Raw genomic sequence first — 14,236 nt, 5'->3', positions numbered from 1 at the left:
AAAATAATCTAGAGAACGAAAGAATACCATATGTCCTATGTGAGATCCAAAATGCTTTTGTTTGAATCTCAAGGATTTATCAAAAAGTTTTATGAATTTAAAACCTGAGTTTTTATTTCTTTTGAACCTTAAGAGTTTTTCGAAAAACTATTATCAAGAGGGTAACCTTAAGTTTTGGGTTCTCATTATCTTTTAGGATTAACATTGCTCAAAAACAAAATGCCCCTAGTTTGACAATGAACATGGCCTTGAAAATAATTGAACACATCATGCAAAATAATAAAAAAATGCCCCTAGTATAAGGGGGAAAAGTTACATTAAAGAAGAAAGAAAATGCCCCTTGTATGAAGGTTTGAAATATTTGATTACCACAAGCACAATAAAGACTCAACTTTTAATTTTAATTAATTTTATTGAAGGTTTTGAGTCAGGCTCAAGATAACAAAATTCTTTCCTTTCGAGACTCATCATAGAATTCACCCTTTTCTCCATTGGCTTACTTGGGGAAGTAAAAATTTTCAGATCGATCGTGGACAAGATACTTGTGACTTCTGAGTCTATGCCTGGTTTAAGCGAAGTATTGAACTTGATTATTTGGACTTCTGATGTTTTAGCTCGGACCGCTCTCAACTTGGGATTTTCTTCTATTTTTTTTTGTTACTCTAACTTTTGCCTAGATCGTCTTTTCAGGTTTTCAATCTATCGAGCTTGCTCTAGCTTTTGCCTAGATCGCCTTTTCAGGTTTTCGATTTAGCGAGCTTTTTCCATTTTTTTTTTTTTTGGCTCTGATTGTTGCCAAAGTTGTTCTTTCAGATCTTCAACCTTGCGAGCTTGCCTTAATTTTTGCCTAAATCTCCCTTTTCGGATTTTCAACTTAGCAGGCTTCATCATTTTTTATCTTTTTCTTCTCTTCTGCACTTCTAGAGTTACTGTCTGATCATGCTTTGCTATCTTCCTTGACTTTTCGCACGATACTTAGGAGGACTTTTATAGGTAAACTTAGGACTGAGTATAAAAAGAAAGGGATTTTGAGGCTCAAAAACCCGAATGCCCCTTGTGTGGCATTTCTTTACTTTGCCTTAAATTTTCTTCCCCATTTTGAAGATATTTTTCTTTTCTTTTGAATTTTTTCTTGATTTTTTATTGTGTGGGGAAATAGATTTTTTTTTTTTGATGTGGTCGGGCCTGAAGTAACTTCTCAGGTTGCCTACGTACCCCAGATGTTTGGGATCAGACCAAAACGTAGTTCAAAGCTTCCCTCCCCTAGGTTAGGTGATCGGGTTGAGAAAGAAAAAGGCATAATTTTTCTTTTTGAAAAGGCTGCAAAGGGGTTGAGAAAGGTTATGTTGAACTGGGTAACTGGGTAATATGAGGATTGATTCGGCCAAAGATGGCCTCCTTAAATGTAGTACCGTTTGATTTGGTCAAGGTTGGTTGGTTCTGGTAATTCAATTCCATCATGATCTTGAAGTCTGACAGTCTTTCCTGGTAATATTTCCTTAACGATGAACGGACCTCCCCAATTTGGTTTGAACTTCCCCCTGGGATCAAAAATAGGTGTCCTGTTCTCTTTGAGTACTAAATCCCCGATTTGTAAGTGACGGGCCTTGATTTTCTTGTCAAACGCACGGGCGACTCTTCTTTGATAAGCTTGCACGTTAGACAACGCTCTCAGTCGTTTTTCCTTGATCAAATTCAACTCTTCATACCGTTGACGAACCCAATCTGCTTCTGACAACTGACTTTCTAACAAGACCCTGAGAGACGGAATATTCATTTCAACTGGCAAGACTGCTTCTATTCCATACACTAAGGAGTAGGGAGTAGCTCCAGTGGATGATCGAATTGAGGTTCGATATGCCCATAATGCAAATGGCAGTTTTTCTGACCAATCTCGATGTGATTGACACATTTTCCTGAGGATAGTCTTAATATTCTTATTAGCTGCTTCGACTGCTCCATTAGTTTGAGGGCGGTAAGGAGATGATTTATGATGTGAGTTTTTGAACTTTGAATACAATTTGATAACTTCAGCTTTAAAGTGTGACCCATTATCGGAGATCAACTCCGAAGGTACCCCATATCGACTGATGATGTTCGTTTGAATAAACTTTGCAACTCGAGACGCAGTGAGGACAGTATAAGAAGCAGTTTCGACCCATTTGGTAAAATAATCGATGGCAACCAGAATGTATTCATGCCCATTTGATGCCTTAGGCGATATTTTACCAATAATGTCAATTCTCCAGACTGAGAATGGCCATGGTGAAGTCAGACCCACTAATTAAGATGGTGGCACATGTATAAGGTTCGCATGTATTTGGCACTTATGACAGGTTTTGACCATGTGATGACAATCTGTTTCCATCGTGGGCCAGTAGTATCCTTGTCTCATAATTTTCTTAGCTAACATTTTCCCACTCATGTGATGGCAACATTCTCCTGAATGTAGTTCAATCATTATCTGTTCAGCTTGATCTTCATCAACACACGACAAGTGAATCCCATCATAAGACCTTTTGTATAAGCTTCCTGCGCACATGATAAATTGAGATGCTAATCTTAGTAGGGTCTGTCGTTCCTTCCTCGATGCTTCTTCCGGGAATTCTTATTTTTCCAACACTCTCTTTATATCTGTGTACCATGGCTTTCCATCGGGTAGTCGAGTAGTAATGTTGGTCTAATGGCAGTATGCGGGTCTGTCTTTGACTTCAATAGTGATCGGTCTCAATTCCATGCCAGGGGGTAAATGGATCATTGAAGATAAAGTTGCTAAGGAGTCAGCAAATCTGTTATCCTCCCTTGACAAGTGCTGGAACAGGATAGCTTTAAACTTACTGACTAAGTTTAACAAATACTCATGGTAAGGTTTCAACTTTTCATTCCTAGTCTTCCATTCTTCCAATGACTGATGTATGACCAAAGCTGAATGATGAGTGTCTCCAAACACTCAATTATACGCACATTTTCTGGATATTTATCTTGATTTTTGTACCTATTTCTCTATATTAAGATAATAATCATGATAAGCCTCAAACCACCACGTTGCATGTTAATTAGGCTTAATTATATATAAATAAATTCATTTACTAGATAAATCTAATTACGTGTGTTTCTTGTGCAGAAAATCAACAATTTGGAATCAAAATCTCAAGGCAAAAGCATTTGGGCCCACTTTGGAATGCCCTAACACTTTGGAATGCCCTAATCCTTTGGAATGCCCTAATCCTTAACTCATATTCTCCTCTTTTATCTTTTTGTGCAAAGAAAAGTGGAGGCTACTTTTAGACTCTTCTACACACATTTTTCTCTATAAATAGAGCCTTCATTTCTAGAGAAAGGGTCCCATCTTGGTTCTCTTATCCAAGACTCCTTTAATCTAAGGCTCTTTGCCTATTCTCTTATTTTTTGTATTTTCATTTTCTAATTATTTTCTTTTGGTTAACTAGTTTTGTAAGAAGTAGAAGAAGAAGAAGTTGTAATTTTCTCCATGAAATGAAGAAAAGTTCTTTCATCTCTTGTCTTCCCTCTCTTGCAATGACATTAGGCTAAGTTCCCCTCCATTGGAGAGTGAAAAAGCCTAGAGCAAGTTCTTGTGTTATTTCTAATTTTATGCCTTTCTTTTATTTAAAATGCTTATGAATTCTCTTTAAGTTTCTTGCACATTTTATTCTTAATATAGATACTTTATGCTTAGATTAGATCAAGATAAAGTATGCTTAAATTAGATAATTTGTAGTAAGAAGTTCTCAAGAAATTCTACTTTGTTTTTGTTCCTTTATTTCATTTTAATTGCAAAACTTTCCGATCTAAGGAGCTAACACCAAGCCCTTATGATTGAGTTATAAAAAGGCTAGAGACTAGAAATTGCTCATTAACATGTTTTAGGTAGATCCACCTCCAATGGTGTTTTAATTCATAAGTTTACTTGCTTTTAATTTCATTTACTTTAGTTTATTTTCTAGCAATTTTACATCTTCTTATAAGTTCAAAATACAAAGAAAAACAGTTTTAATTCCTTTTAGTTAATTTGAATTTTATCTTCTTAGCTTAGCTCTATTCCTCCTTTCTCTTGGGTTCGATCCCCTACTTGCCCCACAAGTAAGGTAAAACTAAGGTTATTATTAACTCCGGTGAGAAGAACAACGATAGTCTCATCACTGAATTCCCAAAAACTTCAATTTCTGTAATGCCTAGGTTCAAAGCAGCTTCGAGCCCCGCGATGCACGCCTCATATTCAGCCGTGTTATTAGTGTTTGAAAAGGCTAATTTAATAGCAATAGGAATGTGACATCCTTCCGAAAAAAGCAAGACTGCCCCTATTCCATACCCATTTTGATTGGCGGCTCCATAAAAGTACAACTGCCATGTTTGGTTCTGCGATTCTTCTTTAACGTGCAAGATGTTCTCATCTGGGAATTGATCGATAGTCCTTATTCCTTCTACTACAGGGTGATCTGCCAAGTATTCTGCTACAGCTCTCCCTTTGATAGACTTCTGTGTAACATGCGTGATGTCAAACTCTGATAGCAACAACAACCATCGCGTTGTTCTCCCTGTCAACGCCGGCTTCTCGAAAAGGTACTTGAGGGGATCTATCCAAGATAACAGGATAATTGAATGAGACAACATATAGTGCCGGAGTCTCTGAGTGGCCTATACAAGTGCTAAGCAGGTTTTCTCCAAAGATGAATATTTTCGTTCATACTCTAACATCTTCTTGCTGATGTAGTAGATGGCCCTTTCTTTGCGAGTACCTTTGTCATACTGTGCAAGCATGCATCCCATAGCTTCTTCTGTGACTGACAGATAAAGAAGAAGTGGTTCACCCGGTGTGGGTGGAACCAAAATAGGCGGGTTTAAGAGATACTCCTTGACTTGGTCGAAAGCCTTTTGACATTGCTCATTCCAAACTGTTGGTTCATTTTTCTTGAGAAGCTTGAAAATATGTTCGCAGACGTTGGTGAGTTGAGCGATGAACCTGCTAACATACTGGATTCTGCCCAGAAAACCTCGAATCTACTTTTCAGTCTGGGGCGGCGGCATCTCTTGGATAGCTTTAATCTTTATAGGGTCTACTTCGATCCCTCTCTGACTGACCACAAACCCCAATAACTTTCCAGAAGTTACTCCAAATAAACATTTATGTGGGTTAAGGCGGAGTTGGTATTTTTGAATCCTTGTGAGAAACTTTTCTAACGCAGTAACATGCCCTAGTCGTTCTTTGGATTTGACTATCATATCATCTACATAGACTTCGACCTCCTTGTGTATCATGTCATGTAATAAAGTCGTGGCTGCTCTTTGATAGGTGGCTCCAGCGTTCTTCAAACCAAAAGGCATGACCTTGTAGCAGAAGGTCCCCCATTGTGTGATGAACGACGTTTTTTGCATATCTCGAGGATCCATTTTTATCTGATTGTACCCTGAAAATCCATCCATGAAGGACAACAAAGCGTGCCTTGCTGTACTGTCCACTAGAACATCTATGTGTGGTAAAGGGAAACTATCTTTTGGGCTTGTTTTTTTTAGGTCTCTGAAATCCACACATATTCTAACTTTTCCATCCTTTTTTGGCACCGGGACGACATTGGCAATCCACTCAGGGTATTCTACTACTTCCAAAAATCTAGTGTTAATCTGCTTCGTAACTTCTTCTTTGATTTTTAAAGTCCATTCCGACTTCATACGTCGAAGTTTCTGTTTGATTGGTCGAGCATCTGGATATAACGGAATCCGATGTTGGACAATATCTGTGCTTACCCCCGGCATATCCTCGTAAGACCACGTGAACACGTCTTTGAACTTTCTGAGCAAGTCTACTATCCCTTTGCGTTCATCGGGAGATAAAGTGACCCCTATCCGAATTTCTTGAGGACTTTCTTTTCTTCCGAGGTTGATAACCTCTACTTCCTCTATTAGAGGTTGAGCCCGATGTTCTTCTTGTTGTTCAAGTAATTTGATTATTTCAGGGGGAGGTTCTTCGTCAGAAGATTTTTCCTCCGAAGCCAAATTATTAGTTAAATTATTATTGCGCTCGGGGTAATCAAAAATTTCTTTCATTTCATTAAAAAGAGATGGGGTAACAGGACTCATTGCAGACTTAACAGACTCACTTGACTCAGCAGGAAAAACAGACTCACTAGAAATAATAGACTCAGCAGAAACAACTAACTTACTCGACTCAACAGAAATAAATGACTCAACTGGCATGTCAGACTGAACAGGACTAATGGGACCGACTGACCCAGCCTTGACATGCAACACAAGACTGATTACATGATAATTTGATAGAGACCCAACAGCGGGTTTGATTACAGACTGAGGATTCAGGATCCCTTTCTCAACTGACAACACTAAGATACTATGATCTTCAATGAATAACTGATCGATGTTGAGGGAGTCCAGATCGAGTTGCCAGTCTTCAACCTTCTTCTCCTTAATTTCTACGCTGGCTTCCTTTTCGGGCCATTCCATGCCAAAGAAGATTTCAAACCCCGGCAGACGAGTACCTGTGATGTGATCAATGAAAGGCTCTGGGAACCCACAGTAACGGAAATCTTCTCCTTCTTTCACAAAATAACCATTGATGGTCTTTCGATAGGGTTTCATTTTAATGAAATCTGTGGTATGCTTTTGCCTTTTAGCAATGGCCTTATCCCGTTTTGTCTTCCAGTATTGGGCCCAATCTTCCTTAGTAGGCTTATATCCTAGTCTGAATGTGCCGATGGCCTCTTTAATCACTGGTGCCTTTTTAATACCTTGCTGCTTGCGACCTAAGCCCATACCAGGGAAGAATCTCATTTTCTTGAATATATTAGCCATGTAGCAATTAGTGGTATTTTCCATTGGAAAATATTCTTTCATGGCTTGATCCCATTGGACTGAGCATATCTTCTCAAATTCAAACCCACTGAGCTCTACTCCCTATTGTTCTGGTTGAATCTCAAGCAACGGCTCATCCTTAGCCTCAGTATTATTCATAATCTCTACAATTTTAGCATCTCCATGGAGAGTAATCACTAGCCCATCCTTGATAAACTTGACCTTCTGGTGTAGCGTAGAAGGGATGACTTTGATTTGGTGTAACCATGGTCTCCCTAACAGTAAATTGAAAGAAGACTGGATGCAATAACCTGAAATTCCACAAGAAATTCAGCTATGCCTGTGGACAGTCGAAGGTGCAAAATTCCCAGTACATCCCTCTTGGTGTTATCATAGGCTCTAACACCTTGATTAGTAGGTTTGAGATCTTCAGCCTTAAATCCGAGACAAGTAGCCATTTTCAGCGGGTAAACGTTCAGTGCACTCCCATTATCAATCAAAACCAGAGGTACCCTCATTCCGTTACAGTCAACTGTAATGTGCAACGACTTAGTGTGGCTTGCCCCTTCTTTTGGGAGATTTGAGTCTGAAAAGGATAGGATATTCTCCACGTAAGTTGCCCCTACTATACTGGCCAGTTGATCTGGAGAAGTATCAAGGGAGACTTGGGCTGTGTTTAGTGCTTTGAGAACAGCCTCCCTATGAGCAGTGGAAGCCATGAGTAAACCCCATACTAAGATATTGACCCCTGATTTTTTCAACTGTTTGATCACGGAGTTATCTTCTTCGATGCTTTCCTTAGTGGGATTTTCTCCTTCCTTTCTTGCCAGGGCTGCAGGATTATCAACACAGAGTTCTTGTGGCTTAAAAACTCTTCCCCCTCGAGTCATATGTCTAACTTCATCATAGGAAAGGGGGAAAGGCTCATCTTCCTCAGTCAACAAGTATGGATCTTCGTCTGTCAAAGGTACAGGGCTTTTCAGATTCATTTGGGCCAACAAGTAACTAGTGAACGCGGGACTATCGTAACGAGGTGGGGATAAACAATATGTGTCATCCGAGGTTAGATCAAATGGTTCATAGTTCGTAGTGAAAACCTCATCAGTGAAAGCTATCCCGACAAGGGGGTAACTAGGCGGTTTGACCTGGATTGGATAGATAAGAGAGACGGGATCGAATGGCAATGAGGTATGAGAAACCATATTTAGGGTTAGTGGAGGTTGATAGGTAGGTAGTGGATTGGTGGTGACATTTGGTGGGCAAGCGATTGTGATCTTTTTGTTATCAATAAGGTTTTGAATGGCATGGCGCAGGGTGATACATCGATCCGTGTGATGGTAAGGATTTTGATGAAATTCACAGAATAAGTTGGGGTTGTGTCCGGCTGGCAAGGGATTTGATAAAGCTCGGGGTTGAATCGGGGTAAGCAACCCTTTTTTCAATAGTTTTTGCAGGGCTACGGTAAGGGTCATCCCTAAATTGGTAAATTGACGCAGAGTTCGAGGTCGACTCGGGTGAACCTGGTTATTAGCCCGGGCCGGGGGTTGAGCTGGGGTAACTGAGGTATTGACGATGTAGGTATGGTTGATATTGGGTTTGGGAACATATGATTTCTTAGGCTTGTTATCTGAGGGGTTAGAAAGGATCCAAGAGGCAAATGCATCCTCAAGTTGGCTCCCGGCTTGCAACAAGGATTCAAAAGTAGGGAGGTATTGGGCCACTAGGTGTTGAGCATATCCTTGAGAGAGGTTCTTTAGGATAATTGCTACTTGTTCCTTCTTTGAAGGTCTATCCCACATTTGAGAAGCCTTGGCCCTCCAACGACCAATGAAATCAGTGAATGTCTCCCCATTTTTCTGTTTAGTTGCTTCCAAATCCCTTCTTGAAGTCTCAATCTCGGTACTGTACTTATACTGATGCCAGAAGGCCTTTGACATGTTTTCCCATGTACCCACAGTAACTGGATCTTGAGACATTAACCAACGTAGTGCTGATCCTGATAAAGTTCTTTGGAACAACAATGTCATCTGTTCGTCGCTGAGTCCCATAGTGCGCATGTTGGTAACATACACCTTAAGATGTGTTTTCGCACACCTTGTCCCACTGAACTTGTCCATTTCAGGCATCACAAACTTCTCTGGCAAATAGATTCGAGGGATGCGATTCAAAACTTCAATGCCTGCTGTAATTTCATCAATACCCTTTATACCTTCATAGCTGACTCCAATTGAGACATTCTATTAGATAACGCCGGATTTTCATCAACATACTCTTCGTCTCCGTCGAGCTCGAAGACTTCACGTGGATGTTTCTCTTCAACCTTTTTCCCCTTTGGGTCATCTAGGGGAATTCCCGTCGATTCCGAGGTCTGTTCTAACATTTTCACTTTACCTTTTATATTGCTGATATCATTGGCAAATGCTGCCAAGATCTTACGGATCTCTGTGAGCTCAGATTCTGAAGCTATCTCTGCTTGTTGACTTGGTATTGTGGTTCTTTTTAACCGACTGGACTTACGACTCCAACTAGGAGGTGGACGCTTGAGTTTGGGCGCAATGATAATCCTATATGACCCCATCTAAGGTAGATTTAGTCAATTTCAGTATTACCCCCTTGATAACATTTTTAAGAATCATTTTATTGAGGTTTGTGCACCAATCCATTCACACAATGAGTATTTGAAAAGGAGATATTTATTCAAAAAGAAAGATAGTTTTATTGAAAATGATTGAGAAACAATATGTTCTTATTAAAACATCTTTCAACAAATTTGATTTGAACTATTTTTGCATGGACGCTTGACTTTGTCTTGATGGTCATCAGGATTGCTGTCAGGCTTGACCCTCTTGGCTCTAACAACTGGCTCTCTGAATTCTGCTGGTCCGTCTGGATACCTTAAGGTGCGCTTGTTCCAAACTTTCTCAATGAGGTGTACTAACTTTTCAGTCAAAGGCTCAGGGGAAAAGAAAGCTTTGTGCTGAGGTAAGGATAACTCTGTAGGTACATCGTACTGTTCTGGGATCAGATTGGGATGGTAAAAAGGTGTTTCTTCTAAATCAATCAGACGAACATAGTAGGATCCTTTGGTTCCTAGAATGGGGGGATCAGTCATCCACCAAGGGCACCTAAAATCGATATGGATGGAGAGGTGAGAGTCTAACCATTTGCTCAAAGCTTTGACTGAGTTGTGACGCACTAACAGGTTTCTCTTGGAAAAGTGTTCTGGCCCATATTCGAGGTTTGATGGGACCTCTATGATTTTGAGACGGTCACAGAGCCACATATACAGTAAGTAGGGGCTTCCTTTGAAGCTTTCCCGCTCACCATTTTTTATAGCATCTAACCCTGAGAAGGTTTCAGCTAGGATGAGAGGTACCGGGTTGGCTTTCCTTGAGAGCTGAGAGGCTATATCTATGAAGGACTCAGGGATAGTTTGGCCATCACTATTGGAGGTCAGTATGTATTGAGCTAGGATTCCTAGGCACAATCGATAATCTCTAGTAGTTCACCAGGCTTCGGGTTTTACATTGATAGGGTGACTGCGGGAGCGATACGAGCCCAATAAAGGTACTAAGTTCAATCTCCCGTCATGGACTAAGACCTTGGCTTCTTCCTTAGAAATGTTTAGTCCTATGGCGAGTTCACCAGAATATCCGGTCTTCAATGAGGGCCTGACTAGAGGTCATGAAGTGGATATCCTCATGATGCCACAATAATCCTCATGAGTGGGGCACAAATGCATATACCCCATATGGAATATGTGGAGATAGGGGTTCCATCGCTTAGCCATAGCATATAAAAGGTTCCAGTCTATCTCAAACTCATGGAAGTAGAGAGCACTCCTCAACATGAACCTCCCAAAATTGAACTTCTCTACAGGGTGCATCCCTACGATGGTTGTTTTGATTAACTGATCGATTGGGTTATCGCCTGCGACTAGCATCCTGGTTTGACACAAAAGGGGATTTTAGTACTCTCCCAAGGTCCATGTAAAATATCAATATTTTTTTTTCAGAAAATCTTGTTTTTATAGAAAACATCATTTTTTTCTCGGAAAACATTTCTTCTAGAAAATACTTCTTTTGGAAAATAATCTTTTCTGGAAAATATTTTGTTTCTGTAAACTATTTGTCTTCTTTTGAAAATTTGATTTTCATTTTCAATTTAAATGGCTCGGCCCACCATGATTGTTGGATCGGGATGGACTGGGTCATTATTGTAAAAGAATGGATTCTTTATTGGGTTGGTGCACCCAATTTAATTTTCAAAAATAAATTTTTGATCCTTGAGGACAATCATACACTTTGATCTCATCATTCACATCACTCACATACATTCATTAATCAACAGGCTCCATTCAATAAACAACCCGGGAACACTACGTGCAATGCATTTTTATCTGGCCACCCTTGCCCAAGCACACCTATATACCTTTCGATACGTGGTGACTTGGTTTGATATACCATATAGGTGATAATCTAAAACCTCAATTCACTTCTCTGAAGCCAAAAACAACCAGTTTGATCTCTAGTTGAGAGGTGGCGCACAATGCTGAGCAAGGGCCCACTTAAATACCTCTCGTCTATAATAGACGTAGTCTATCCCCCTCGTACAGTAGGGTACAGCGGGGCAAGATCTTGCTTAGGCACCGATTTTGATCAAGAAGTGCAACCGATATACTTAGACTATCTTTTATACCTACGGGTACGAGTCAAGAGTTATAGCTTTCATAAATGGTTTGGCATCCCACGAGGGGACCGACCACGTACTAGTACTACGTTGGCAATCGGGACATGTGACTGTGTGACTTACAATAGGTCAAAGGCTCAGGTCACTCCAGCCTGGGTGCATCAATATACCTCTCAGAATCACCTGATCAGACGGTATTGATGCCCCAGCTCGATATACCCTAAGGTACGTGACTGGAGTTGTGGTTTTCATGAATGACGTCGCATCTCCGAAGAGACCGAGCCACGCACTAGTGCCACGTTGGCTATATGGGACGTGTAAGTGCTCAAAACAGTAAACGTGCATGTGGTGTGTGCAAAACAGGGTGGGGTGTGCCCAGGGCCTTTTTCAAACAAAATGGGCCCATGAATCCAATCAATCCAATTATTATAATATGAGTTGCATGAATATTTAATCGAAATAAACACTATCCCAAACACATGAATACTTAATCAAGATCAAAACCATTCAAATCACATGATTAAAGATAAGCATATCAAACATATATCCATGTTAGAAGCAAGCATTTAATCCATCATTATTTCCTTATGTATTCCAATCAAGGGTTACTTTGGGTGATCTTAGACAAACCGGAATTTCAAAAAGATATTGAGAATGAAATGAATATTATCGGGATGAGAAATTGTGATCATCATTTTATTTTTATTTTTATTTTAAAAAAAAGTTAGTTAAATTTTCAAAGAAATTTTTCTAAAAAAGAAAAAAAACTTTGCTAATTATCACTAAAATGCTTAAGAGCCCAATTTGAAAAGAGAAGAAAAAAATCCACCGCCACATTAGCTTGTACGTTCATGACCAAAGAAATTATCGATCAGTATCATAACGGGGATATGTCCCAAATATGAATTGGTGTAACCATAGCGATTTGAGGAGAAAAAAAAATGAGTAACCCAATCTGCTTACTAACAAAATAAAATAATCCAAATAAATCACCTTAATTCAATTTTATCTCATTCGATAGTTTTGGTCCCAAACATCCCAACAGCAGATTCTGAATCTCATTCGGATAACGTCCTCCCCAACTGGAGTAAACTTCCATTGTATTATGAATCCGAATCAAGGAATAATTCTTTTGCCAAGAATAATGAAGGGCAATCTGGCCTCAAATGAATGTCATCGTCTATTTAATATGGAATTCCAAATCGAACAGTCCATAGGCAGCTTTGAGGAAAACTAAAATTTCATGTGGGAGTTTATTATACTGTTCTATGGAGTCGTCAAACTCTGCAACCTCTTGTCTGAGTTCCTCCATCACAGATTTACCATTGGTCCTTCCGATCACCAAAATGGACACCAAACCAGTTGGTTCTTCCGACAACGATGAATTTAAAATTGAGTTTTTATCACAAAATCGGATTTTCATAAAACACAAACATAAATTATTCACTTTCTTTTTGAAATAACTAAATTTACCTTCGATTAAGATTTTACCTTTTTTTTTCGATTTGAGTTTTCACCATCGACCGAAATATCAATCTTGAATCCTTTCCTCAAGAGGTGAGAGAAACGTCGATGAACATCATTCCAGATTGAAGTGATTTCAATGGGAACTGGCAACTATCGGTCTCTGATCTTTACACCCAGAGATGGGAGCATCTGTCAAGAACTCTCAGCCAATCGGGCTGGTTAAGGACCGTGAGGACATGGAGACAGAATCGATGGAGTAAACTTGCAAGAGCACTGATTGCTTCTTCAAAAAAACTGAATCGATTTGATGGATCTACACCTATTGTGTTGATTTTGCATCGAGAGGAACAAGGGATAGAATCGGTCTCTGTTGAGAGATCGATGGAATTGGGTAAAATAAATAACGAAGAAGATGATGTGCGCAGTTTAAAGAATGAGTTTTTATTTTCGGCACACCACACACCTCCTCATGTATTGGTGGTGTAAACGAGAAAAAATAGCACTTTTTTATGGCGCACCATGCGCACCAGCACCCATTGGCAGAACCTAGAAATTTTTTTTTTGTTTTTTTTTTTTTTTTTGATTGCTGTCAACGGACAGCACCATTATCTTATTAACACAAACTAACAAACCAATAAAAAAAATAAAAAAAATAAAAATAAAAATAAAAATTCTATCAACCAAAGGGTCGACCACACCCCTACAAATAAAAACAAATTAAAAGCGTATCTCCCTTTCAAAATAAACGTCCAAGGATAGATCGAAGTATGCCTAATCCATAAAAAAAATCAGCAATCTCTCTGCTCCAGTAACCATTAGTTCATTAATAACTTTTCAAAATTTTGCATTATCTAGGATCACCCTAATACGACCCTCAATTGGACATAGAAATAATAAATAATGCTTGATCGAACCATACCAAATAATATGTCAAAATATGAAAGCCCAAATACATACTCAATAATCGAAAAATAAAATAAAATAAAATAGAACGAAATAAATAAAAAAAACTACCCAAACTAAAAACACTCTAGGTCTCTCTTAACAATACTCCCATACTTGGGGTTTTTCAAGTTTGATCCTCAATGGTCCCCAGTGGAGTCGCCACTGAAAGCGCCCTCAATCCGTGGGGTGCGCGGATCCGCTTTTGACCTTTGAGGTTTGGGAGTCGCCACCTAGTTGTTAAGGTCTAGGAATCAAACTGACTCTAAAAAAGGCAAACTAATCTACGAAAGAAAAAAAAAAGGGTCCGGGG

The sequence above is a fragment of the Akebia trifoliata genome, chromosome 12 (assembly GCF_017979445.1).
Source record: "Akebia trifoliata isolate Shusen 1 chromosome 12, ASM1797944v1, whole genome shotgun sequence".
NCBI classification, from domain to species: domain Eukaryota; kingdom Viridiplantae; phylum Streptophyta; class Magnoliopsida; order Ranunculales; family Lardizabalaceae; genus Akebia; species Akebia trifoliata.
Note: the sequence above shows the minus strand (reverse complement) of the source record.